The sequence below is a fragment of the Pristiophorus japonicus genome, chromosome 10 (genome assembly GCF_044704955.1).
Source record: "Pristiophorus japonicus isolate sPriJap1 chromosome 10, sPriJap1.hap1, whole genome shotgun sequence".
In the NCBI taxonomy this organism is placed as follows: domain Eukaryota; kingdom Metazoa; phylum Chordata; class Chondrichthyes; family Pristiophoridae; genus Pristiophorus; species Pristiophorus japonicus.
The window spans coordinates 195,262,536-195,268,468 of NC_091986.1; the positions used below are offsets into that span (position 1 = coordinate 195,262,536).

The 5,933-nt window shown below is 44.6% G+C and overlaps 1 pseudogene; it reads right to left on the reverse strand.

Moving 5' to 3' along the window:
- Positions 1-220: 220 nt before the first annotated feature.
- LOC139275439 (U2 spliceosomal RNA) lies at positions 221-458 on the reverse strand (annotated as a pseudogene).
- Positions 459-5,933: the final 5,475 nt, after the last annotated feature.

A 5,933-nucleotide genomic window follows, 5' to 3' on the forward strand; every position in this document is an offset into this window, starting at 1 on the left:
AGACGTGGACCATGTACAATAGACACCTCAAGTTGCTGGAGAAAAATCAAAAAGGGAAGTTTCCGCAAGATCCTGCAAATCCCCTGGGAGGACAGACTTTTTTTTTTCTTTTTTTTTCGTTGCCAATCTTTCCAATTCTTTGTCAAATCACAAACGCCAGAGGTCACCTTGCACACATCAAGGATCACTCTGCGCCAATGCTCTTAGCCAAAAGGCCTAGAGCCACTGCACCGTTCCTGGAAGTACTGCAATACCAGGTTCGTGTCATGGAGGTGGATGGGTCAGGCCCCCCACACACCTCCGTGGAGGTGGATGGGTCAAGCCACCCCACCCACCTCCTATTTCCAAAAAGCATAGGAGAATCACCTTCCTGATCCAGGGAGAACCACGTTGGGGTCATGGTTACTCCCCTGTCAGGTCAGTTACGCATGATCTTAGCCAAAAGGCTGGGAGGACAGACACACAAACATTAGCGTCCTCGTCCAGGCCAACATCCCCAGCATTGAAGCACTGACCACACTTGATCAGCTCCGCTGGGCAGGCCACATAGTCCGCATGGCAGACACGAGCCACCCAAAGTAAGCGCTCTACTCGGAACATGTCCACGGCAAACGAGCCAAAGGCGGCAGAGGAAACGTTACAAGGACACCCTTAAAGCCTCCCCACTGACACCTGGGAGTCCTTGGCCAAAGACCGCCCTAAATGGAGGAAGTGCATTCGGGAGGGCGCTGAGCTCCTCGAGTATTGTCGCCGAGAGCATGCAGAAATCAAGCGCAGGCAGCGGAAGGAGCATACGGCAAAACAGGCTCCCTGCTCACCCTTTCCCTCAACGACTATCTGTCCGACCTGTGACAGAGACTGTGGTCCGCGTATTGGACGATACAGCCACCTAAGAACTCATGCTAAGAGTGGAAGCAAGTCTTCCTCGATTCCGAGGGACTGCCTGTAATGATGATGCTTCCCATATCAGACCAATAGCTAATGGGAAAACCTAACTAAAATAAGGAAATCAACAATTATATCACACTTTGTATGTGACACACATGAGTGATATTTGAGGTAAGGTTTAATATGCTTACAGCTGTAGCCATTAATCTGACGTATATAATAGGCTACACAGGAGACCGCTGTGATATATGGCGCTATTGGACTTTATTGTAATGGAATTTGATGAAACTAAGAATGATTTTGGGGATGTTTTGTTTGTTTTATCCAAGGGCGCTCTGCCTATGGCTCAATATGTAACTGAGGCTTAGAGACCAGGAGATCCTAAATTCAATTTCTGGTCAGTACTGAGTTCCCTGACCTCAGATTGGTAGCAAGAACATTACTGTTGCACGCCTCCCACCTGCCACCCTGAGCTAAGGTAGCAACAATTTGCCAGGTTCGAGCTCCTGGTCACCCCTCCTGGAAAAGGCACGTGTGTGAGTGCTGAGTGGTCAAGATTGGTTGCGATGCCCCTACTGTTGTATAACTTGCCAACACTCACCATCTAAGCCAAGGGTGGGCAATTATTTGGGCTGGAGGGCCACGGAACACGTTTTGGTGAGCTGCTGAGGGCCACACACATAAAATGAACAGCGCTAACAACAGCGATCATTCAAACTTGTTATGGCATGTATTGTATAAAGAACCCTTCATGTCATTTCCTCACTTAATAAAAATAACACTTATTAACATGCTAACAAACATGATACAGGTTTACCCAAAACTTAACGAACCTCAGTAGGCCCAAATCGCGCACAGGTACTGTATCCAGAGAGACGCTTTTGTTGTTCACATGTGCCTTGGGATGTTTTACTACTTTAAAGTCATTGTTGTTGTAACTTCAACTGGATACAATGATAACCCAATTACTGCTTCTACCAACTATTACATGGACTATTACATATAACCCCAAGCAGTATGACACATCCCCAGTATCCATAGGATCTACTTTTTAGCTTCTTGCCTTTTGTTGTCTGTCTGCAAGAATTCAAGGTCGCACCTGGCCTGTGTGAACTGCCTGAATCAGATGACTTCGCAGAGATGAGGTCCTTGATTTACCTCCTGAATAATAATAGGACGCACTTTCATGAGCTGCTCAAGTTTCCCATGAAGCAGCTCATAAAAGACTTTGCCATCGTCCACTTATTTCACTGGTTCTTACCGCACCTCTCAGAGACTTCATTCGTCGATATCTCGGAGCCCCCACTCCTGCTTTCGCCCCCGATTTGCGCGTGTGCGGAAAATATATCAATTCGTACATTCGCAAATCACCGTGTTTTTTTTAAAGCAAGATTTACGCATGCTATTCAGAACCACTGCATGTACCGGATTGATTCAATCGCTGGTCCGGATCATTCCACGGGTAGTATTTTGCCCACCGCTGGCCTAAGCTCACCCAGGAAGAACAATCGCTTGATAAAATACCGAAGGGTGATAGGCACTCAGCGTGAGTAAACATCTACAGGAGTGATGAAGGGGAGTGAGAGAGTTGGTCACGCAGTCAAACTTTCCGTAAAGACAAGAAAACTGCCGTGATTGATTGCACCATATTATTAATTGCACATTAACATCGACAAAATGTTTTTTAAAAAGTCCTACATTCTAATATCATTTATCTGGCACGGGGTGAACTATCTTCTTTGTGGGTATAATAAAAATATGAATCAAGAGGATTAAAGTAAAAAAGATCTGACACAACACTTCCGAACGTGAAAGTAATGGTTATGGGATCACATCACAGCATTGGCTCCACAATCCTTTTCCTCTACTTTCATATTGAAATAATTCCCTCAATAAAGAAGTAATGAAAGGTGGCATTCTATTTAGCATGACTTGAAATTTTTTAAAAGTAAATGATAATTAAGTTTGATGTTGTTAACTTCCTTGCTGATTACCTTTCCACTTCAAGGGGAATTATCATAAGGATCCTTCAGAGAGGCAGCCTCTGAGAAATGTCGTGCAGGAACCATATAAGGTTACCCTGACAATGTCAGTGTGATGACGATCATAAGATTCCAAGGAGCTCTGGTTGATAAACATGCCTAGGTTGCATTGAGGAGGGTGGAGAGTAGTCGATTAGTGTCCTCAGCAGTTTTATAAAAGATATTATAAAATAAACATTAAAAGAATCGGTTGAGTTAACTGTACCCAGACAACGTTCGCAGTTTGATCCATTGGTGCAATCTTCCTGTGCAACTAATGGAAAAACAACAACAAATACGCATTCAAGGAGTTCTTGGTGTATTCCCTGTTTCCTGATGTATCAGCATGTGTGTTTGAGAGAATTGAGAGGTCAATCTTGGCCCTTGGTTCCTGTTTTTCAAATGTCACAAATAGATTTTCCTTTTGTGCAGATATGCCACACCCCTCAATGGATGGCATTCCTTACTGCCAACAATGTCTAAATGTCTATCTCCATTTGAGTTATCAATTTTGAAAATATGACTTGGAAAAGTTCATCAATAAAGGGAGTCACTTTATCCCCTATTTTAACAGCGGTATCACAATTAATGGGTTAACTCCTCTGTTAAAATACCAGGCAAAGCAATTTCATTTAAACATGGGGTAGATTTTGACTGTGGGTGGATTTCGGGTGTCCATCTGGAGGAGCGCCCCTGGTGGCTGACTGATAGTCCTGACGGAGCAACGGGCCCATTCTGAGGGCAAGGCCTCATTACCGCGGGTAGAGAATATTGAGCTCAATTTTCCCAAACATCTGTGCTGTTTTTTGGCGTGCACCATTTTTTGTGAGTAAATTCAAATCTCCAAGTTTCTCCAAAGTTTCTGCGCCAGCGTAATTCACTTGGGTAGGATTTTTTCAGGCTACGAATTTTTTTACCACATTGGGGAGATAACCAGCCACCCGCGCCAATTCTGACCATTCTGCTGAGGACACTAATCGACTACTCTCCACCCTCCTCAATGCAACCTAGGCAAGTTTGGCAAGCTCCGATTTATTCCAATCTTTCTTAGGACGCCGTATGTGCCCACTCTGGAAAAACCTTCTGGGCAGTTAACAAAATCGGCGCAGGTAAGAGAGTCAGCCCAGCAGATGCAGTTCCACAGCCGGGAGATCAGCAGCAGAGAGGGAGAGAGAGGGGGGGAGGAGAAAGGCGGGGAGAGGGGGGAGGCCTTTTGGCCAGGGTTAGGAGCGGCACCCGGCACCGGGAGTGGAGGGAGGCTTTTCGGCCAGGGCTAGCATTGGCAACCGGCAGCGGGAGGGATAGACTTTTGGCATAAACTATTTAATAATTTAATGGTGGTAAGTTGCTGCAATGTGTAAGGTGCTTGTGCAGGTTGCTGTGAGCTGGCCAGAATGTGTTGTATGTTTCACTTTCCAGCCTCAGCCCGCAGTGTGTCCCTCGTTGCCCTGGCAACCCGATCTTTTTGGCCTGCACCCCCAAAGCAAAAGGACAGGCTACCCGGTGCCAAAATCAACATTTCAAACAGGGAAAGTTTGATGACTTTTTTCTTTGTGTACTTGAGCCCCAGAAATATGGGTTTAACTCTTCAAGTATGTCAAAAAAACGCCATTGGGGAAAATTGAGCCCATAATAAGAACATAACAACATAAGAACACAAGAAATAGGAGCAGGAGTAGGCCATACGGCCCCTCGAGCCTGCTCCGCCATTTAATATGATCATAACTGATCCCATCATAGACTTAGGTCCACTTCCCTGCCCGTTCCCCAAAACCGCTTATTCCTTATCGTTTAAGAAACTGTCTATTTCTGTCTTAAATTTATTCAATGTCCCAGCTTCCACAGCTTTCTGAGGCAGCGAATTCCACAGATTCACAACCCTTTGAGAGAAGAAATTCCTCCTCATCTCAGTTTTAAATGGGCGGCCCCTTATTCTAAGATTGTGCCCTCTAGTTCTAGTCTCTCCCATCAGTGGAAACATCCTCTCTGCATCCTCCTTGTCAAGCCCCCTCATAATCTTATATGTTTTGATAAGATCACCTCTGATTTTTCTGAATTCCAATGAGTAGAGGCCCAACCTACTCAACCTTTCCTCATAAGTCAACCCCCTCATCTCCGGAATCAACCTAGTGAACCTTCTCGGAACTGCCTCCAAAGCAAGTATATCCTTTCGTAAATATGGAAACCAAAACTGGCCTCACCAATACCCACTATAACTGTAGCAAGACTTCCCTGCTTTTATACTCCATCACCTTTGCAATAAAGGCCAAGATTCCATTGGCCTTCCTGATCACTTGCTGTGCCTGCATACTATACTGTGTTTCATGCACAAGAACCCCCAGGTCCCGCGGTAATGTAGCACTTTGCAATCTTTCTCCATTTTCTTTGATTTTTTTCTCACACTTTCCAACATTATATTCCATCTGCCAAATTTTTGCCCATTCACATATGTCCTTTTGTAGATTTTTTATGTCCTCCTCACGCATTGCTTTTCCTCCCATCTTTGTATCATCAGCAAACTTGGCAACGTTACACTCGGTCCTTTCTTCCAAAGCGTTAATATAGATTGTAAATAGTTGGGCTCCCAGTACTGATCCCTTCAGCACCCCACTAGTTACTGATTGCCAACCAGAGAATGAACCATTTATCCCGACTCTCTGTTTTCTGTTAGTTAGCCAATCCTCTATCCATGCTAATACATTACCTCCAACCCTGTGAACTTTTATCTTGTGCAGTAACCTTTTATGTGGCACCTTATCAAATGCCTTCTGGAAGTCCAAATACACCACATCAACTGATTCCCCTTTATCCATCCTGTTCATTACATCCTCAAAGAACTCCAGCAAATTTGTCAAACATGACTTCCCCTTCATAAATCCATGCTGACTCTGCCTGACCGAATTTTGCTTTTCCAAATTTCCCGCTACTGCTTCTTTAATAATGGACTCCAACATTTTCCCAACCACAGATGTTAGGCTAACTGGTCTACAGTTTCCTGCTTTTTGTCTGCCTCCTTTTTTAAAT